The sequence below is a fragment of the Tenrec ecaudatus genome, assembly GCF_050624435.1.
Source record: "Tenrec ecaudatus isolate mTenEca1 chromosome 16 unlocalized genomic scaffold, mTenEca1.hap1 SUPER_16_unloc_8, whole genome shotgun sequence".
In the NCBI taxonomy this organism is placed as follows: domain Eukaryota; kingdom Metazoa; phylum Chordata; class Mammalia; order Afrosoricida; family Tenrecidae; genus Tenrec; species Tenrec ecaudatus.
In genome coordinates this window covers 554173-577539 of record NW_027457661.1, presented here as the reverse complement: position 1 = coordinate 577539, position 23367 = coordinate 554173, and positions in this window count along the sequence as shown.

Sequence of the window (23367 nt, the reverse complement as noted above, 5' to 3'; positions counted from 1 at the left end):
TAAGCAATAAGATCATTGAATCTCTTTGGACACTATTACTTAAAAAAAGAAAAAACTCTGTCCAATTATTTTCAGCACAGCAAAGCTTCCAGTGTTTACAGCTTAGTATTTAATTGCTTTTTCTCTTCTTCTTTTGCATTGGTGAATCATTTTGAGCTTATAATAATGTCAAAATAAATAGTTTCCAGAGCCTCCAGGCATTCACTGTGTAATGATCATTTAAAAGATTTCTTGGTTAGAGGGTCCTCAAAAGAATAAAAAGCGTGTCCGCATCCCTGGTCATTTCTATATTCAAAAGAAGAAATTGCTCATCAAATGCTACAAGCCAATTTCTTTCTTCAGCCAAACTGCCCATTTTAGCATCACTGAATTAAGCAAATGGTTCTACATTTCAAAGTCAACAATGATACTCTTTTCCCTTTAACACGAGCATCTTAAACAGCTCAAAAAGTAGTCGAGCTCTTTATTATGGCTTTTCCTGAGAAAGCTGTTTCGTTGTTTATTTTATTTATTCATCTAGACTTTCATTTTAAGATTTGTGTATTTTAAGTTCTGCTAGTCAGGACATTTTAAATGGAGCCAGATTTTTTTTTATACTTTGTCTTTTAAAATATAATGAGGCTGAGCCGTACATCCCTTAATAAAATATAAAGTCTTCCTATTTCTGTTTGTTTGTAATTTCCCTAAGGATAACTCTTAAAGTAGTAAAACCAAAACCCGCCATAATGAATTACATTTGGTCTACTGGGGGTTGTGGCCAACCTTTAGATAGAAAAATCCAGAGACTCCCTTCTGCATCTCCTTTCCCAACCAAACCCCGGTGGCTGGAGGCTGGAAGGAAGAAAGAGGCTGGGCTGCTGGGGCAGGGTGGGGAAGGGGTAACCTTGCAGATTATTTCAAATTCTACTCTGAAGGCAGAAAGTTATCCCAATGAGATAGCTAGAGATTCACTTCCTTAGAAAAAGATTGAAATTAATGTGTCCCTTAGAAAAGCCAAAGGAAAAAAGTCGTTATTAATTTAGGCAATTGAAGAACTTTGAAAGCCATGTCTAGTACATAAAAACACCTGTCCCTAGAGCCCATCGGCCTAGGAAACTGAATTTTTATACCATGTAAAATAAAGGAAGGTCATTTCTTAGACTTGCTCAACAGAAGATTGTCATTTTAAACCGGTTACTGTAATGAGAAGCTGGGTTTTCGTAAAAAGGACTGAATGCTTGAGTCAGTGTGAAATGAAATTAGAGATGCATGTTCTGCGCATGGCAGCATTTCCGGAGGAGTCTGTGTTCCCGTGACTGCTCTCAATCTGTGTCGTGCCTTCTGGGAAACTCACAGCGTGGTGCCCACATCTAGTCTCTCGGACTTTCTTGCCAGCTTTGGAAAGGTGTTGAGTCTGTTGGATCTGCTGCACAGAGACAGCATGCAAGTGGACCCTTCCCACATTCCTCAGAGAGCAGCCCCCCAGTGTAAAGCTGTGGGTGAGGTTTGATGACCTTTGCCCCTTCATCATCCCGCATTCTTTGACGGACCCAAGCGCTCCCCCGAGGCATTACCGGAGAAGCAGCTACCCCATAGTTTCCAGATGGTGGGTATCAGCCTGTGTGCTCATTGGGATCGCCAGAGAGCTGTCCAAAAGACATCTTTGTCCCATCTCCACTGAGTCCGATTTTATTGGCCTGGAATGCAGCCTAGGTGCTTGGATATTTTTCTCTCTCATTAAGTTTTTATTGTGAATTGGGTGAAGGTTTACCAAGATCATCAGTTTTTTATTCAACAATTCATACACATTGTGTTTTATGCCACTTATTGCAATCTCCACAATATAATATGACTTATTCCACTCCCTACTTATGTCTTCTGTTTCCCTTCCTCCTCTCTTCCTACCCTTCTGAACTTGGGCCTTGGATTAATACTGCCCTTTTGAGATCAAATGGTTTGCTGTTTTCAGGTTTGTGTGCCTCACTTGTGTAATTGCTCCCATTGTAGACCAATCTATTATTTGGCTGAATATTGAACCACAGGTAGGAGTTCATTTTCAAACTTAGTGAATAAGGACCATCATTTCAGAGGTTCTGTTAGTCCCTATCCAGCCAATAAGCCTGGTCTCTTTTATGACTGTGAATTTTGCTTCACTATCTAGGACCTTTTGATGTGATCCCTTTCAAAGAAGTTGGAATTGATAGTTGGAGATCATCTAGTTATTCTGTGCTCAGAGTCATGAAGTCTAATGTTCATGTGGTCCACTCACCACTCTTTCCTCCAGAGTGAGGGTGACAATACTTGCCACCTAGATGGCCACTTGTGAGCTTCTGAGATCCAGCTGCTACTCACCAGCGTGGATGTCGACCATAGTCTTTACAGTCTAGGTAATGACAATTGTTCTTGGTGTCCTTCACAACTATAATCCCCAGCCCCCAAGCCCAATAAAGCACTCCCTCCAGTTGTTCGGTTATGCCTAAGGAGTTTTGATAACTTCATCTTCGGTGTGCTCCGGAATATTCAATTCCCTGGATGATCAGAATGCTCAGTCAGGGCTCAGAATCTTGGTGTTAAGGCTCCTGGTGAGATCCTGGCACATCAGACACAGAGGTTGTGAGGCTAGAGGATGGGCAGAAGGGGATCATACTGAGTCTAACAAGGAAAGAAAAGGAAATGAAGGATATAAGCAATTAAAAGCAAGCGCATAAATAGATACAAATACACAGATGGCCCTTGCAACATTATTCCCAATCTCGCAAACGTGTCAACGGTCTAAATACCCATCAATAGGTGAATGGATAAGTCAAACATGTTGCCTACGGTATATACAATGGACTACTACTCAGCCATAAAGAGAAATGAACTCTTGACACAGGCTACAAGAGGAATGAACCTCATAAGCATTATGCTGAGTGAAATAAATCAGCTTCAAAAAGGACACATTTTGCTTAATTCCACTTACAAGAAATATCTAGGCTAGGAAAATGAATAGAGACAAACATCTCCCAATTGTTTCCAGGGATAGGTAGGAAGGTAAGTATGGTTGTTACATAATGCCATGTCAATTGGACAAATAAGTGAGGTGGAGTCTTTCTTATACCTATATGAGTGTCCTTGGATTTATTTCTCTAGTCAACCCAGCCTAACCCAGTAGGGCCTGGAGGGGAAGTGCCATCCCTGAGACGATACTGAGCTTCCATAGGGTGATGACATAATTTTGGAATGGGTAAGGATGATAATATGAACAACATGCAGAATGCCACTTAGTTATAATCTTGTAGAGCGTGGAAGTGACGAATGTTTTGATGCATGTATATTTAGTACGATTTTTAAAGAGTGTACGCAAAAGAGCAATATGGCAAGTCTGTGTTGCCATTTGCTGTTGCTCAGCTAAAAGCGATTCGGGCCTGTGTAGTCCAAAGGGAACCACAGAGGCTCAGGAGGAAAGCTGGTACCATCTCCAACTAAGACTTGTCTGACCAAATGCAGAGTCTCCCTTCAAGTAACTGACAGGTCAGAGGCAGCTCATCTCTGCTGCAGAAGCAATGATTTGTCTCAATTCCCAGACCACTGTCACAACCATGTCTTGTTGCCCTCGGTGCCCCCCTTCCCCACCACAATAAGTCACTAGAAAGCCATGCTTCATTTAAAAACAAACAAATAAACCCCTTCTGCCTCCATCCTGGCACTGTTTCAGCTTATTTAGCATCATAACATATGTCATCTGTTTCCCTAAACAATCTAACATGGACATGGCACGATGGGACTGAGGAGTTAGGCAAATGAGTACCAGCCTGCCCTCTGAACACACACGATGGCATTTGACTTGCTGTCAGTAGATGCTGTCGCGTTTCTTCTCCTCTTTCCTGGAAAATAAATATAGAAAAGAAAGAGGCCATGAAAAGGGCTGCAAGATGTTTAGCTCTGGTCTTTCTAGAAAGTGTAGAAAAAAAGCATGTGACCCCTGCCTGCCTTTAGATGCCCCACTCCTCTGGCTAACAAGGATTGCGCACTGACCATGGACAAGACATCTGGATCTGGGGGGAGGATATAACAATTGCCCCCACCAGCAAAGAGTTTCCAGATTTACGGGACTGCACAGGCCAGGGAGCAGCTCATAAAAAGAACAAGAAGAATCGCAAAGGAGGGTGTGCTCCAGCACCACTTCGTCCAGCTGCAGACACATGAAGGCAAAGTTTCCTTTGCTTTCAGTCAAGTATATGATTTCCGCGGCATCCCTTACCAACACCTTCACAAAGATCTAGGTTCTTGGGTTGTTTCGTTCCAGGGCGGACATCACCTTGGTAAAGCCACACTTTATGGACAGCTCATGGTCCAAGAATTCCACCTATATGTTTTGAAAGGGGCCACGTTAAAACCCCTGGCTCAGACTTTCAGGACTGGGCACAATACAGCTAACCCACCATGGGGACAGCAGGATTTGGTAACACTCTCATCTCCATCACAACCTGGACCTGGCAAAGCTATTTTCTTCCACTCACCATCTTTCAATCAATATTTACTCAGCTATTAGTTGCTCCCCAGGCTCAGCATCAGAAAAGTGTTCAAACGTTACCGAATTGTCCATCTAATGGTAGAGGTCTGTGCAAGGGATATGAGAGCAAGAGGCTCAGAGATGATCAGTGGGTAACGAGAGAGGGATTCACCTTTATCATTTGTAGAAAGCCCCTGAGGCTTAGTCACATTGGCAGACTTTCCCTGGAGCAAGCAAATAAAGCTGCTCCCGGCTCAGCTCCATTCCTGATCTGGTCTTGCCATGAGACTATCCAGGCTTTGTCCCAACCCCACATTCTGGAAAGCACGAGTGGAAGGAGGTGGATCTTGGGGATACCATGGAAAAGAATGGGCATTGCACAACACTTCATTGTACTCATATGGAGCTTATACAAAGGCCAAGAGATAGAACCAGGTGAGACTGTGAAGAGGACAAGGTGATACTGCATGGTTTAAAATCAGAAAAGGTGTGCATCAGGGTTGTATCCTTTCACTGTTCTTATTCCATCTGTATGCTGAGCAATTTATACAAGAAGCTGGTCTATGTGAAAAAGAACATGGCATCAGGATTAGAGGAAGACCCAAGTAATGTCATTAGGAACATTTTCTCACTAAAAATTTTAGGTCATGGCATCAAAAAAGTGTCATTTTAACCTAAATGGGTTTTTAGACCAGTGAAATAACAGCGAGAGTGAGTCAGCATTGTGCACAGAATTGAGCGATACTGGTTCTTTGGGAAATTCATAATCCAACACTGACACTGCTGAGATAAAGGATGACAGTGAGGAAGATTCTACACCTGAGCTCTGTGATGGGCCAACGTGGTGCTCTACTCTCTTCAGGAATGGATGAGCCAGCTCCACCAAGATTCCCCTTTACTGGAGCACCTGCTATGTATGTAGACGTTGAACACAAGAACGCTTTGGCGTTCCTACAATGATTTCTGACCGATGAGGTCATCGAAAAATTGATTATGATAGCCCGGAGGTTTACTTTCAGGTTTTAACCCCTCTTCAGTTAATTTCTGTGCATGGGGGAAGGTTTGGGGCTTGCTTCATTTTCCTACATACGGTATCTCAGTTTGTCCAACACCATTTGTTGAGCAAGCAGAATTTGTCCCTTTGGATATTTCTGTGTCCTTTTTCGAAGGCTAGTTTCCTGTTGACTGGTGAATATATGTGTAGCTTTTCTGTTCGAATCCATTGATCTATATACCTCTCAGTGTACCAATACACTGCTCTCCCTTAGGGAAAAACAACAACAAAAGTTGTATGAGCCCCTATATAATGATTTTTTTAATGGACGATGAACTATTTTCCAGGCCAGCACTATCCTATGTTTGAGCACATTGCTGCAGCCACTGTGTCAATCCATCATGCCTTATAGCCTGCGGTACTCATGTTCAGGTATAGTGTTCTGCCATTCACAAGGTTCACACTGGCCAGTTCTTTCAGAAGTGGAAGACCAGGTCCTCGTCCCTCGTCTCTCTGTCTGGAAACTGCTGAAGTCTACCTGCAGTGAGTGACCCAGCAGGCATTTGAACTACTGGCTGCAAAATTTCCACCATTACAGCCAAATGCAGGCCACCACAGTACAACAGACAGTAACAGCATCTTAACACCACACAAAGGCTCCTCCCTGGGGAGACCACGTGTTCAGGCAATTGCTGCTGTTACACATGTAAGTGGGGGCTACATGAAGTCGCACCATCTCCCGTGGCCCTTCCAGGAACAGGCCATTCTTCTGTTGTTTCTACTGGACTTAGGCTCAGCTGCCAACCTGCCCTCTGCACGCATTCTTCTCCTTACCCTTCCATGTCACCTTCTCTTTGCCCAAGTCAATACTGCTGGTCAGTCACCTACTGGTGGATGCTTGCTTCTGAAGTTTCTGAACCACATTTCCCCATGGTTATGAGACATTGCTGCTGCCACTGCGAGCATTTAACAGGTTACTTTACACCTTCAATGAGAAATCTAGGGGAATAGAAAGAAAGCTTCTTCTTTCTCCCAAGGAGTGGGTGGTGGTTTTGAACCGTTTCCCTTGAGGTTAGCAGCCCAATGTGTAACCCACTACACCAGTAGAGCCTTGGTGGCACTGTCCAGCAATTATTAGACTGCTAAACATGAGGTCAGGGTTTCAAACCTACCAACTTCTCCTTGGGAGAACGATAAAGCTGTTCCCATAAAAGACTGACAGCTCCAGAAGCCCACTATAGGCTGGCTATGAGTTGGAATTTTGCGGTCATTTAGGGCTTTTTGGTGGCATGTGATTTTTTAGGGCTTTTAGGTTGTTTGTGGACGTTCAAGGTGTGTTTTGGGCATTCGGGTGGTTTGGGGTTTTTAGGGTGTTTTATAAGATTTTAGGGAGTGTTTAAGGGATTTAGGGGTGGTTTTTTAGAGTGTATAGGTATTTTTCAGCACAGTATGGTGTTTTTAGTGATGTTACAGAGTTCCTTAGGGATTTTAGGGTATTTTTAATATTATATGTGTTTTTTCCCCCCAGCATTTTAGGTTTTCTTAGGGCTTTCATGGTGTTTTCAGGGCATATATGGGGTTTAGGAATGTTTAGGGTTTGGGAATCTTCTAAGGATGATTTTTTGAAGTTTCACATGTTTGGGTGGGCATTTGGTGTTTTTTTGTGACTTTAGAGTGTTTATGGGATCCTGTCAATTTGCAGCTTTAATTCCACAAAGAAAAGTCAGACAGCAAGCCAGAAAGGAGCAGGAAATGAAGGGGAAGCCCAGGCCACATGTTACAGCTGCCAAGTCCGGAGAACCTAGGTGTGGTCGTTGGCTACCTGGGACCGGGAGTGGGGCTGTGCTCCTGCCCAAGGGTGCTAGGGAGTAAACCAATCTCAGCTGGACGTTTGGCTTTTCTACTACTTAGCCGACTCCATGAACTTTCCCAAGGGCAGCTGGCGAATTGCCAGGGGAACCCAGCTAGACCCCCCACACAAAAGCACAGGGATGGTTACAGGAACAGGAGGTTTCACACAGTGGATGTGCAGGGCTTGGGGTCGGGATTGGGGGCCAAGGTGAGGAAGGGGCAGCAATAAGGCCTGGTCCCAAATAATCAGACACTGAGCAATAAAAGTACAAGGACTGCCAAGAGAACATGGGGACAAAGGATGGCTGGACTTCATTTGATATCTTTGGACGTGCTGTCAGGAGAGACCAGTCCCTGAAGGGACATCAAGTCCATGAAGGACATGATGCTTGGCAAAAAGTGGAGGACGGGCAATAAAACAGCTCGAACCAGCGGCTACATCAGTGGGCATAGTAACAATGGTGAGGATGGTTCGAGACCTGGCAGTGTTTTATTTTACTGCTTGTGTTTTTCTAGAACTGTCTTTCCTGGATGCACGAGGAAGGATAACTGTGCTTGTGGGAAGCAAATGCACAGTGGGCAGCGCTTTGGCCAACATAGGTACACCACCGGCACACAGTGCCCCCTTACTTGGCATCCAAAGTGACAGGATTTGTCTTTCCCCAGAGCTCTCCAGCCCTGGGGGAAGTGGCCCTGCCTTCGGCACGCCGCCAGGGGGCAGCACTGCTGCTCTCTCACTGGCTACATCTGTGAGGACCCAGAGAGCAGCTCCTTTCTGCTGCTCTCCTCTCAGACTTCTGCCAGAAGCCTTGGCTCCTCCTGGATCCTCCCTTGATTCCCACTCTGCACCTTTGGGGACGCCCAGCCCATTAACTCTCTCCCATCCTTCCTTGCTGCCTCTTCTCCAGATGCCTGAGCGGGGCTTCAAGTAGTTGTAATGTTATGCTTAGGTGAGATGTGTTCAGCTTGTTTACTGTCTGTATACAAGAAAAGAGTGCAGCCCAAGACATCCACCCTTTTGTTCCTCTATGGAAAGCCTGTTACGTGTCATAGTCTTCTCTCTGTGCAGTGCTTTCCTCTGCTGCTGATGCTTTTACATGAAATAGGACTCGGTGTGTCACCGCTACAGGAAATCATCTCTGAAAAAATAATATGCCCAGAACTCAGAAACAGTGTCAGCTTGCATCTGGCATCATGGAAGCATCATGGGTGTGTTTCCATTCATTCGCTCCTGAGTGTCACATGTTAAACTCAGTGCATAGCATAAACAGCAGCAGGCACAAACTGAGACAAAGCACACCCTTTGCTGTGAAGCACATTCCGACTCCTGGCTGCCCCTGTGCCACAGAGTAGAACTGCCCCGCAGGGGCTCCCTAGCTGTCATCTTTACAGAGGCACATGGCCACACCTCCCTTTTGGGAAGCCACTGGGTAGGTTTGAACTTCAGGGTTGTAGTAGTTGATATTGTAGAGCCCTGGAGTCAGTTCGGATTCATAGGGGCCTGTGCACTAGAGAGAGAAACAAAGCCCAGTCCTGCGCCATCCTCGCACTTGTTACTGTATTTGAGCCGATTCTCGCAGCCACGGTGTCAATCCACCTAAGTAAGGGTCTTCCTCTTGTTTGCTAACCCTCTGCCAAAAATGATGCCCTTCTTGCAGGACTGGTTCCACCATAGTAATATGTCCAAAGTACCTGAGACAACGTCTCCGCATCCTCTTTCAGATCTCCTGCCTTTAGTTTGTCAGCTCACTTCGATGGAGTCGATGCTGAGCCATAGCGACTCTATGAGATCAGAGCAGAACTATCTCTGTGGGTTTCCCAAAGGCTAACTCTATGGGAGTAGAACGCCTCATCCTTTTCTTCTGAGGACTGACTGGTGGTTCCCCACTGCTGACATTACAGTTGACACCCAAGGCATAAGCTACTATGCCACCAGAAGTCCCTTGCCCCTGTGCAATAACCAACACCACCTACACACAAAACCCACCCCTTCTCTGTCAGTTTGATGTATGGTGATGGCTTGAGTTGCTATGAAATTGGAAGCTACTAGGGGGAACCCGACAAAAACTACAATTTTTTCAAAACTATGCATTTAAATTTTTTATCCCCTTCATAGTACTCTCCATTACACTTCACACATTTGTCTAATCTGTGATTACATTCTTGGAAACATTTTTCAAACTCAGCAGTTTGGGTGACACCCTTGTTTCCCACCCCCCCCTCTTCTGTGTTGTCAAACCACTGTCCTTCATTCATGGAAACAGAAAGAAGTCACATGGAGTGAGTTCAGGTGATTAAGATATGAGGGACAAGAGAGGCATGCTTTTTTGGGGGATGTTTTCATACTGTTATTTCTTTTCTCTTTTTTTATAATCATTTTTTGGGGCCTCATACAACTCTTATCACAATTGATACATACATCATATTTGTACATTCATTGCCCTCATCATTCTGAAAACATTTGCTCTCCACTTAATCCGCTGGCATCAGCTGATAATTATTCCCCATCCCTCATGAACCCTGAATAATTTCTAAATTATTTTGTCATATCTTACACTATACAATATCTCCCTTCAGCCACTTTTCTGTTGTCTGTCCCCCAGGGAGATGGTTATATGTAGATCCTTGTCATCGGTTTCCCCTTTCCATTCCTCCCTCCCTCTACCCTCCTCGTATCGCCACTCTCACCACTGGTCCTGAAGGGATCATCCGCCCTGGATTCCCTGTGTTTCCAGTTCCTATCTGTACCAGTGTACATCCTCAGGTCTAGCTAGATTTGTAAGGTAGAATGGGGATCATTTTAGTTGTGGGGGAAGAAGCATTTAGGAGCTAGAGGAAAGTTGTATGTTTCATTGTTGCTACAGTGCACCCTGACTGGCTCCTCTCCTCCCTGCTACCCTTCTGTAAGGGGATGTCCAATAATCTACAAATGAGCTTTGGGTTTTCACTCCACACTCCCCCGTATTCACAAAGATATGATTTTTTTGTTCCGATGATGTCTGATACCTGATTCTTCCGACACCTCGTGATCACACATGCTGGTGTGCTTCTTTCATGTGGGCTTTGTTGCTTCTCAGCTACATGACCACTTGTTTAACTTCAAGCTTTTAAGACCCCAGAATGTATAACTTTTGATAGCCGACCACCATCAACTTCAGTCACCACATTTGCTTATGCACCCTTTGCCTCCAGCAATTGTGTTGGGGAGGTGAGCATCACGGAATGCCACTTTAATACAACAAAGTATTTTTGCATTGAGGGAGTACTTGAATGGAGGCCCAATGTACATCTGTTACCTTAATACTAAACCTATAAATATATGCATATAGATCTATTTCCCCATCGTTATACATAAATATATTTACATATGCACATGCCTTTATTTAGACCTCTATAAATGCCCTTTGCTTTCTACCTCTTTCCTTGATTTCCTTTTACTTTCCGATTGTCCCACTCTCATGTTCAGCCTTCATTTGTGTTTCAGTAATTCCTCTCGGTTACATTACTCTTCGTTACACTCTACCAAGCCTCCTACACCCTCCTCACCATCTATTTGGATCACTTGGTGTTCCCTTGTCCCTGGGTTTGTTAACAGAACTTCCTTTTTCCCTACATCCCCCTTTCCCATCTCCCCCCCCCCACCAGCTGTCAGTCCCATTGTTTTCTCCTCCAGATTGTTCATCCAGCCTATCTCATTTAGACAGACCTGTGGAAATCATAGCATGCACAAAAACGAGACAGAGCAAACCCAAGCAACAAAATGAAACAAAAGAACAACACCACCACCAACAAGCCAATGACAAAAAGCAAAACAAAACACAAGAAAGAAAAGCTTTTAGTTAGTTCAAGGACTGTTTGTTGGCCTTTAGGAGTGTTTTCTCATAGAGTATGATGGGTCAGCTAGCCCTGGCCCCAAAGTCTATTTTTGGTATTCCCTGGGGACTTCGTTGCTCTGTTCCCCTTCCTGTTCTGTTGTACACCCTTAGTATTTTGCCTCGGTGTGCTGGGATCAGATCGGGCGATAGAGGCATGCTGTTTTTTTTGTGTGAGCAGGTGCACTGTCATGGTGGCAAAACCAGTCCCCTGTCTACCACTAATCAGTCCTTTTTATTTTAAATAAATCATTTTATTGGGGGATCTTACAGCTCTTGTAACAATGCATACACCAATTTGTATGAAGCACATTTGTACATACATTGCTATCATCATTTCCAAACATGTTCTTTCTCCTTGAGCTCCTTTTTTCCCCTCCTCCCACCCACGTGAACCACTGATACTTTATACATACTTTTTATTTTTATATTTTACGCCTCTGCTGTATCCCTTCACCCAAACTTCTGCTGTTTGTTCCCCTGGTTGGTGGAGTGGGGCTGTATGTCCATCATTGAGATTGGTTTCCCCTTTCTTCTGCTTCTCCCCCCTACCTTCCCTCGTGGTGTTGCTACTCTCAGTATTGGTCCTGAGGGGTTTATCTGTCCTGGATTCTGTGTGTCGGAACTTCTAGTCAATAGCAGTGTGCAAGCTCTGGTCTAGCCAGACAACTCAGACCTTCTTACACAATATCTTCAGAACCTCTATATAGGAAGCTTGATTAACAGTCTGACCTAGTGCAATGACTAAACTCCAAATGCACTATCACCCTCACATCAACAAAACCAAACAAATGAGCATCTTCTTGAAGTTTGAGTTCACTTGACGAGGTGTATTTGAGTGAGGTGATGATGGCGTCTTACACTGACTTGATTTATGTTTGCATTCTGGCTTGTGAGAAGAGCACAAGGTCTTGTCACCAGCAATGACCTTGGGAAAAAAGTGTGGGTGCACTAGCTCAGAGCAAGTTGCCAGATGCCTGCCCAAACAGGAGAATGTATATTTTGAAATGTGTACCCAGTGGAGCTTTGTACCGCTTGGTTTTTTGGCGGGGGTGGGGTGGGGGTGGGGGGAAGGCCGGCTACTCCTTTGTAGGTTAGATAATCTGAGATGTGCTATTTGAAATTTCCTGGGGCCAGTTTTAGACAAAACTAGAAAAGTTAATTTTGCTGTATGGAAAAATCTGACAGTCTGGAAGTATCTAATTTTCCTCACATGCCATCATTCCCCTAGTAGCATTATTCCTAGTTAAAGCTCTCCTCTGTTCCTCCTTAGGGTTTCCCCCACTACCTGATGTTCCTTTTCTCCTACTCATCATCAAGGGACTTGTGTCCAAAGTGAGGACAGCAAATAAGAGACCCTCCTGACTCTCTGTTAAGAAGGGTGCTCTGGTGCATGCGTGTGTTTATGTGTGCACATACAATCGCATTTGAATTTTGTTGGAAGAGGCTTCATAGAGACCGAGAGTGACATGGTTAGAGCTGCTGCACATGTAGAGCACTGTACTCTATGGTGTTCTAATTCAAATGCATGTAAGGTCCAAGAGAGGTAATAGAAGCAAGTGACCAGGGTCAGGGAAGGCAGTAGGAGGAACTGAGGGAGCCTGAATGCCTCACACCCTGCCAGTTTCACTGATTCTTGGATGGGAGAGTACCAACCTAGTGCTGTGAAATCTTCGCAGTTTTCAGAGGCTTGGGGGATTTTAATTTTGTATGTAAAAAATAGACATCTAAATGCTTGTAATTTATTGATTTCGATAAACACACTGAATGCCAGTACTCAAGTCAAACAAACCAAACTGACAGCCATCGAGTCTTTGCCAACTCATAGTGACCCTATTAGACAGGGTAGAACTGCCCCTCAGTTCAGCTCCCAGCCCTGGAGGCCCACCAGTTCCTCGTTATTATCATGAGGAATACTATTTTCACAAGAGCGTTACATACCCCTAGAGACTAAACCATAAAGCCATATAGGCTTTGACCATCAATTCTGATATGCTTTTTCCTCAAACTGATGGGTCATTTGATGGAATCCTTGTATTACTTCCCTAACATAAAAATTAATCAAGCAAAGGAGATTCAGTGCTCAGTACTGCAGCCCCCTATTTAGAGATTAACTCTTAAAAACCACCACCACCACCACCACCACCACCACCACAGGCACCTTATCTATGTTGATAAAAACTTGAGTAGGCTGTATAAATATCTCAAGTATTTAGGATAAAATGGATTCTTTTTCTACTGTCACATATTTAGTTTGAGTTATGTGTTTCCATCTGAACACAAATTAAATAGACCTCATTGACATCTTTTCAAAATGCCATAAAAATTAAATGATTACCTTAAAAGATACTCAGTATAATTAGGCATCAGAAAAATGTACATCAACACTAGAGCGAGATAGTGTTTCAACCCATCAAGATGACACTAGCCAAGAATATTAAAAATACCATTGAGTGCTGGAAGAATGAACAGATTTGTGTCAGAAGAACAGTCTGAAAGGTCCTTAGAAGCAAGCACGGGGAGACTTCACATGCTTTGGATATGTTATCAGGAGATGCCAGTCCCTGGAAAAGGCTGAAATGTTAGGTTCAAGTATAACAACAGTTTTGAAGATGGTGTAGGACTGCGCAGTGGTTCATTCTGCCTTGAGTTGGAACTGACTCAATAGCACCTAATGCTAAAAGCTAGATGCTTTTGATCCTAAATGAAAAGTGGATGGTCCAGCCTCCATACCAGCTACGTGGACAACTGCCCCTCCCCCCAGAAGAATTTACCTTAGAAGACGGCACTGAACCTGTAGCTAGGGGAGATGCACATGTCTGATCAGAGCACACAGGGGCAAATGAAGGGGGAGGAAGAGAGTGGAGCACACACTGGTCCACCAGGCTTGGAGGATGATATTGGCACTCTGAACAGCCAATGTACAGAGTGGACCATATGGCTGATCCCACTATGAGACATGCCATCCCTTGCTGGCCCAGGGCCCTATGGGGACAATACCGGAGACTCTGTGTTGGGACTGACCCGGCTGGCCCTCCAACACGGAGGCAAATCACTAAAAGCATGCAGCAGAGCAACCATGGGAGCAGAGCGGGTAGCCCCTGAGGGAGTACAAAGGACAGACTCTGGGGCCAGAGCATGATACGCCATCAGACCTGACTGAAGGACACACCTATAGAAAAAAAAAAAATCAGACCTTGATCTATTTACAGGTTTTTCTTTCTTAAAAAAATTTTTTTGGCTTTTAATTAATTTACTCTTTTATTGATCATTGGTTTTCTGTTGTTGTTTTTTGTCATCACTGTGTTCTCACCCATCGCCTATCTTGCTATGGTTTGATTTTTGGTGCATATTATTATCTCAACAGATCTATCTAGATAAGATAGGCTGGAAAAATAGGCTGGAGGAGAAAACAACAGGACCAATGGTTCCCGGGGACATGGGAGAGAGAGAGGAGGGGGTAAGGAGGTGATGCTGACCAATCCAGCGACAGGGGAGCAACAAGTAATCCAAAATCCGTCGCAAGGAGGGTGTGAGAAGCCTGGTAGGTATTCAGCAAGGGTAATGTAACCAAGAGAAATTACTCAAACCCAAGTGAAAGCTGAGCACGATAGTCGGACAAGAGGAAAGTAAAAGTAAATAGAGGAAAGAACTAGGTGACAAAGGGTATTTCTAGAGGTCTACATACTGGCATGTACATATGTAAATATATTTATACAGGAGGGTTCGTAAATAGATCAACGTTCATATATTTATAGACTTAGTATTAAGGCAGTAGATGGACATTGTCAAGTACTTACTCAATGCAAGAACACGTTATATTAAATTGGCATTCCATGATGAACACCTTTCCAACATGATGGTTGAAGAAAAATGTGTGCACTAGCAAATGTGGTGAAGAAAGCTGATGGTGCCTGGCTATTAAAAGTTATAGCATCTGGGATCTTACAGGCTTGAAAATAAAGAAGCGGCCATCTAGCTCAGAAGCAACAAAGCCCACATGGAGGAAGCACACCAGCCTGTGTGACCATGAACTGTTGAAGGGATCAGATATCAAGCATCAAAGAACACAAAAATCATGTCATTGTAAATGAGGGTGAGTGCAGAGTGGAGACTCAAAGCCCATTGGTAGGTAACTGGACACCCCCTTCCTGAAGGGATGTGGGGAGGAGATAAGCCAGTCAGGGTGCAGGGTAGCAACAATGAAACATATGTTTCCTCTAGTTCCTAAATGCTTCCTCCCCCCACTATCATGACCCAATTCTACTTTACAAATCTGGCTAGACAAGGAGATGTACAGAGAGATCGCCTTGGAGATTGGGTGGATGTTCCCACAGTAGCGTGGAGCCCCACAAGTGCTGGTCAGGCGTTTCCCCCAGTCACTTGTAGGACCTCAGGATTTAGGCTGGGGATGCCCCCACTTTTTATAGGGGAGAACAACCTGTGGCCTGGTGTGTGGGAGAGGACCAGCGTGAATTCCCCAGCTGCTTGCCACACCAATAAGTGGGGGGTGGGAGCTCCCTCAGTTGGGCCTTCAGGTTTGCCCTAGGCAGAGGGGAGTGGCCTGGAGACCTCTATTGTCTTGTGATGGGAAAGAGAGTGAAAGGAGAGGAAAAAGAGAGAAAGAGGAAGACACAGACTGGGGCAATAATGCCAACCAGACTGACAACCACTCACCCACACACAACTAAAATGCACAGAGTAAATAAAGGTGACAACAGTAAAAAGAAAGAAAAGAAAACAACTAAAAAGGAGAACCAAATCTGTGGAGGCTGTGGTAGGAAGTAGAGAAGAGCTTGATGGAGCGGAGAAAAGCAGAAAACCTGTAAGAAGAGCCCAATAAAAGGGAAAAGAGAGAAGAGAAAAGGAAGGAGGAGGAGAGAGTATTTTTTAAATGGTTAAAGAAATAACTGACCCTGTGTTATGCTGTGTGTAGCTCTGACTCGTCCTGTGTGCAGTACTGTCTTAGGGGTCAGGCTGCCCACTAGGAGGACAGGGTTGCCCTAGGCTGAGTGTAGGGCTCTGGAAACCAGCAGTGGTATGTGCAAGCAATGAGAGGGAGCAGAGAGAATCGTACAAGCTAAGAGAGAGGTGAAGAAAGCAAAGACAGAAAGAGGAAAGAAAGAAAAAGAGAATAAAGAGAAAGAAGGAAATAAATCCAACTGAGTTCACTAAGGTTGGCTGTGATGGTAAAGAGCAAGGAGAGAGAGAAGGAGGAAATAAAGTATAAAGTAGTAGCTGATCCCTGATTGCTTGGATGAGGGGCCAGAGGGGTTTAGACACTGCTCCAACATGGCAGGTCAGTGTGCCCTTTTAATGCCGGGACCCAGTGGTGCTGGGCAGAATTGCCCTAGTTGACGAGATCACCTTAGAGGCATGACGGAGGTTTCTTCAACGGTGCAGCGCACTGTAGGTGTTTGTCCCAGGTGCCTTGTGTGGTGTACAGCACTCCCACAGAGGGCAGGCTGGAGTGCCTCCTGCTATTTGGGTTGATTTGCCCTAAGCGGAGGGAAGTGACCTGGAAGGCTTTAGTGGCATATGAGAGGAGAGAGTGGGAGAGAAGAGGAAAAAGAGGGGAAAAGGGGGAAAAAAGAGGGATAAAGAAGAAAGCGAGTAAATAAAAGCCCAACACCAACCTGAGCACGTTGAAACTGAGTGCGGTGGAAAAGTTAGAAGGGCTAGTGAATAAAGTGAGAATAAGTAGAGCAGTGGGTAAGGAGGTAATGATACTTGATCACCTGTCCTTGAGGCCAGAGGAATTCCAACTCTTCCTCAAGGTCACGGGGTCATGGACTTGTAAGGTCTCTCTCTCTGGCCTAAATTCCAACCCCAGTCCTTGGCTCCCCGCGAGAAAAATTTCATGCGGAAGCCGGGTTCGTGATCCAAGTGAATTTAATGAGAGTTAAAAGAAGCGTCAGGTTTTACAAGGCACCCATAGGATTCCTTTGACCATGGGGCCTGGCAGAGACTGCCTCAGGTCATGCAAGGATCTCTCTCCTCCCAGGAAGACGACCAGACCACCCTTCTCCCTTCTGGTCCCTGCCTTTTCAAGGGTTCCCGGGGAGGCTGGTGAAGGACCCCAGGTCAATCCCATTGGCTGAACTGCAATCATCTGGCCCAGGTGGGCTGCTCCAGGTGCAACATCCATCGGAGCCCACGGGCAGGAAAATCCAGCTTTCCTATTGCTGGCTCTCCTGGGCATGCGTTAATGGACTTTCCCATCCCTGATGTAGGGTTCCACAGATGCTGTGTGAGATTACTTCAAAAGCAAGATCGCGCCCGTGGCCAGGGGTCACTTGGGTGCTGGAGTACCTGCCTTGTGCTGCATGTAGCACTGCAGCAGGGGCTGGGAGGGGGCACTGGGGGGCTCCCTCAGCCCCGTCTAGGGCTCCAAGACCGGCAGGGCCTCCCCAGCTATGTGTAGAATCACTGAGAGGGAAGCTTGTTGTCCTATCTAGACTGCTGATGCTTCCTAGATCAGAGGATTTTCTTTTTTATCCCTCTGGCCAGCTAGAATGAAATTGTCTCCCACAGTCTCTGGGCTACAGCTCAGTGCTGTTTAAGGCTGACACTGCTACAGCGGGTCTTTGTTATGGTAAAAGCTGCCAGGCCCTGTGGCTGAGTTCTGGCATTCCTTAGCTAGGTTGCTTCTTATGCTGATTTATGTTAAGGGACTCCCCTATGTGGTGCTTGGAGCTGAGCAACCAGACTTGGGTTTGAGTTTTAAACCAATCATTTATGTTTCACCCTTAAAAAAAATTCTACTTGTGATGTGCTCAGATTTGGTGGCTGTCAAGCTGACCCCCAGAGGGGGAGATCCAGCTTATCAGGGGGGTTGTTTACTAGTCGGCCAATTGGAACTAAATTTGCTCCCTGGACTCCCGACTTTCTGCCTTTTTCTCCCACACCATGATCTTCCTAAGGTAATAATATATTTTTTCTTCTACTCTAAATTATAGCTACCCACCACCAACCCCTGACCGTGAGCTCAAGGCATCCAACCGCATGGAGAGCTCAGTGTGGGGTTCCCCTCGTGTCTGAGATTCTGCCCCCTCTCAGGGCGTCCACCTGCAGGGATCCCTGCTCCAGGCAAGGGCATATCTGGCGCCTGCCACTTCGTCAAAATTATAGTGCTTTAAAGCATGCTTGGTTTGCTTTGTGAGTGGAAATCCCACAAAAGAAGGGGTTCAGGAGAAACCCTGTTACCCTAGTTCTAATTTCAGAACTCCACCTTCCCGTTTCCTTCACCTAATTTCCTATTTTTCTGGTCTGGCAGCAGGAGCTCCAGATAGATGGATCCTATCTGGTCGCCATTTTCTCTGAATCCCTCCATCTATTTTTTTTACACTCTTAAAAAGTACAAAACATTTACTCTACAAGCGCAAACAGATTTTCAAAAGCAGGGAAAAACCTGAACGTTCAGTACATGGTTCAATCGTCTTTTCATCTCTGCGCCCTAACTATGCTGAGCTCCATGGAACTGCATGGAGGGGAGCTATTCTGGCGTCATCGAGCCAAGTGAGTGTTTTGAATTACCTCAAGTGAATATTTGACTGGAAAGCATAGGGTGTAAAAAAACCCTGAAATCAGATGGTGCACATCTATCACAAAGAACAGGGCCTTGTACTTAAACCTTTTTTCTGAAAATAAGCAGCCATCTAAGTGAGATGTCAACTAAGTCCGCCCAGAACAAGCAGCACAGCCAGTGTGATGCCAGGGTGATAAATAATAGAATCTCAATCTGCAGGTATGAACAAGAATCAGAGCTTAAGTTCGGAACACCCAGTTTGCAAAAGGACTCAAATGCACATGCGGGGTGAATTCCCTCTGACCACAGTCCATGGACATGAACAGATACAGTTAAGTTCAAATGTAACACCTCATCATTTGATCTCTTCAGACTAATTTTAATTTGGTTCCAGTTTTTAGTATTTTTCACTTTCTGTTCGATTGAGGTTTTTCTCTCTTTTGTCATTGTTAGTTTTTCTTTTCTACTTGTTTCTTGATTTTGTTTTGTATTTTTTTTTAATACATATGAAATCCAGGAGAGGTAAATCCAGAGAGACACTAACAGAATTAACAATCACCTAGGGACAGGCAGGGAAGATTTGGGGGAGTGAGGGGGGGGGGCTAACAAAAATGAATATAAAAGAAGGAAATGATGTAAACCTGATTGTGGTGACGATTACACAAATCTTAATATGACTGAAGTATTGAATGATATATGTGAATTATATGAGAATTAAAATAAAACAATAGCTGAGGTCAGAGATAGGGCAGCAATTTAGCCCTGAATCTCTTGGTGAAGATTAAATGTCATTTTGTGCCAAGAGCCCATTTTTCCACTCATGAAGTTTGGGGAACCGGCCATGCTCCTTCATCACTTTTCTTACCTCAATAAATGGGTACAGTTCACTCTTCTCCCTTTTCTTCTCTGTCACATACTTTGCAGCAGTCAGGGGAACAGAACTTACAGTCCTGAAAGGGATCCATGAGTGTTAGTCCAGGTAGACTAGAGAAACAAATCCACACTCATATGTGTATAGGAAAGACCTTTATATACAAGAACAGTTGTATATTGAGAAAGCATTCCAGCCCAACCAAGATCAAGTCCATAAGTCCAATATTAGCCCATGTCTGATATCAATCTATAATGTTCTCTTCAGACTCATGAAACACCTTCAATGACCCCAAATGCAGGAAGATGACAGGTCAGTAGTTGCAAAGTCTTCTGCATCCAGTGGTGGTAGAAGCATCTCAGCTTTGGCAGGGTCTCCATGTGGCTCCTCCAGTTCCCAGGGCATGGGTTCTATCAGTGTGGTGCCATGTGTCTTGTTAGTAGGACATCTCTCAGGGAATGAGCAGAAAGATAGTCTGCTGCCTCCAAGGAGGAAATACCAGATTTCCCAGAACCCTGACGGGAAGGCCAGGCCCACAAAGAGGCCTCATTGGCCATAACCCAATAGAGAGACTAGAGTCTACCCCTTCACTCTTAATCCTCTCAAGTCCCAAATTGACACCAGATTGTATAACTACAACAGACCACCCCTTGTCCATTTGACATTTTCACAAAATTCTTTAGCCGTATATAATTTCAAAACAATAATAGAATCATATCAGTATCTAACAGTATAATATGAAAATGCATACATTTCACTCCGTGCCACCCTCCTTTAAACATAATATTCTGTAAGTGATGAAACAAAAATATCCTATGCTTAACAATTGCAGTTAAGGTACACCCACATATTAATCCTATAATTCTATGAATATATTCCAGTATCTATGAAATCTTGTAAGCTAGCCACTTCACGCCTTTATCTGGCCCATTTTGGCTATCCAGTTTCTCTACTGCCTACTTCCATCAACCCAGTGCTCTGAGGAGACCATCATATTCTTCAATATAAAGAGTCTTCATGCCAGTTGGAACCTTGTGAAGTCCACATCCACAAGAAAGTCAAAGCAGGACAGATCGTCTATACAGTCTGCAGCAGTATATACCAGTGCACAGGCTCAACATTCTTCTCTTCATCTGGTCGGGTTCGGGTCAAGTCAATGTGGGCTCCCTCTCTTGGCCTCACCTCAGTGTCCATTGGTCGCATTGCCTTTAGGCCTTGGCCCCATCACCAATTCTCCACAACTCTAGTCCCCTCAGAGTAGGTCATGGACTTCAAACCAGTCAACCTGCTCTCATCTTCTTCTCTACTGCCTGTAAACCAGGTCCACGAGTGTCAGTGGTCAGAATGAACCCACTGCTCTATTGCTGCTATTCTGCCACTTTCACTCAACAAGCAGATCCAGGTGGTCACCTAGCAATCATTTCAGGCTTCTACAGGCTCCCTTGAATGTTCAGTACTAGAAAGGAGTTTCTTCAGGCTTTGAGATTTTTTCCAGTTTCTGACAAAAACCACTATTCAAAATTCAAATATTACAAAAGTTCCCTTTTAATGCACATGAAGCTCTTCCTCACAGTGGGAGCAGTGCACAGAAACGGACCTTGATGCTGGGCTGCTCTGTGCGTGCTTTGGTCAGTTGGGAGCTGCTGATTCACAGATTCACTTCACGTGGATGAAGATGCTTGTTTGCTTCCCCGTGAGTTTATCGCGCTTCAACAGAGAAGAACCCTGTTCTTGGGTTTTGCCTCTGCCTTGCTCCTAGCACCGCTGGAATAGAAAGATTACAAATGATTTTTTTGTTGTTGTTTTAAAAAACAGAAAAGAAATGCCGTGTACCTGTTAGGTAAGTAGAGGCAGAACTGAGGGTGGTCGCTGTGCATGCCAAACCTCCTCCCCATCACAGACAGTTGAAAGCTGCTTCAGGCTGGAAAGATGCACACATTTAGGTCCTTGTGACAGGAAGCAGGTCAACCTGGGCGGGCCCCCATCTAGACCAGGTGGGCTTAATTCAGTCAATGGGGTCAAACAGTACCGTCAGCCATGCCTACCAACAGGGTATGGGTGGGGGCCTCAAACCAGCTGTCATGCAACCCAGCGTGCGTGGGCTGTCCAGTCCGCCCCCACCCCCCACGAGCATATTTGCCTCTTCTATCCTTTATAAAGTCACTTGGATCACAAACTAGGTTTCTGCGTCAATTGGTTCTTGTGTGAAGCCAAGGACAGAGGTACATTTCTCCCAGAGAGAGCCCTCACATAACCAAATCAGATTATAGCCTTCAGTGTTAGTGTTCCAATGAATTTTGGGGGAATATCTCAAGTGTTAGTGGTAAGGACACAACTCAATCCATATTATCTCTTTATTTTGCTCAGCCAGATGCTTGCCCTTTGAGCCTGAATTGTTGCAAGGCTTATTACCCCATCAAGTGTTCCCAGAGCAAGCCCTAAATGGGCAGTAGTCACACACAAGGAAGATTTGCAGGGGACACTGATAAGAATGATTAATGCTTAAGTGTTCCTTGTCTCCCCAAATGTACCATTTGGCAGAAAATTTGTTAGATCTCTCTCCTGGGAGAGATATACCTCAGCTCTTGAATAACTCTCCTGGTCATAGAAGTCAAATTCCAAGCTTTTCATCCAACATTCATAAAGCTAAATAAATGTTACATAAACCTAAGTTCTCTATCTTGGATAAGACAAAGTAAAACCATGACTTGAGAAGGTTTTCATTGAGGACAGAGACAACTTCAGATATTCTAAGCCTATGAAATTGGTCATGATTCAGGCAACTTGCCAAGGAAGCAGGTAATACCTAGGTGGGAGGTGGAATGAATAAGAACTTGCACTAAGATTCCATTCCATCAGGCGCAGCTGGTGACTTTGGAGGCCCAGAGCAGGCAGTGGGAGAGAGAAGACCAGAGCAGGGGAGGGATGTGATGAGCTGGAGGGTAGAGGGAGGGATTATGTGTTGTCCTGCTGTCACCTCCCACCCCACTGTGACCCTTTAGTGATGTGGGCCCAGGTTTGTGATGCAAGTGGGTTTGAAGCCAGAGGGGACTCAGAGTGCTCAGTTGCCTGAGTGCAACCGCTGTATCCAGAAGATGGAGGAGATTCTCTTTCTGCTGGAACAGAAAAGTGCTTCCTGGCTGACCTACCAATACCCCACCTGGTTCACTGTTTTGACCTTGGGCATCCTGTATGGAGTGGGTTGCTTCTTCCTGGTCCTCCCCTTCCTTCCAAATACTCCACCTGTGCGACCACCCAGGAAAAGGATAAAGGTAAGAAATTCTCAACCCAGCCATAGGAGAGATTGATTTTTCCTTGTTTTATAAATTTTTCCTTTCGTAATTAATTTCCTGATAGGGGAAATCTCAAGAAAGAAGAGACCATCAGCCCTGGCTTTGGAATGTTGATGAGGGCTGGTGCGTCCTTACTCACTGTTAGGACTTTGTTCACTGCATTGGTATCATTTTATCCTTGCCGGCTTATGTTGATTTTCATTATTTCTGTTGGCTTTCCCTGTTTGTGAAGCACAGGAGGCGTGGATGCATCATGATCATGGACACAAGGGTTGACAGAGTTGCAGGTGGAGAGATCTCATGGTAGAGGGAGGGATTGTGAGATCAGCAGTGTGGAGAACTCCCCCATCGGGATGCTAGAGAGTGAAGGGGGATTGATTTCAAGACGAAAAAATGAAGGAGGCCAGAGGGGACAGAGAGCTTTAGACCTGACTGTGATTACACAACTCCTTTTGAAGGCAATTTAACCATGGGGGGGGGGGGT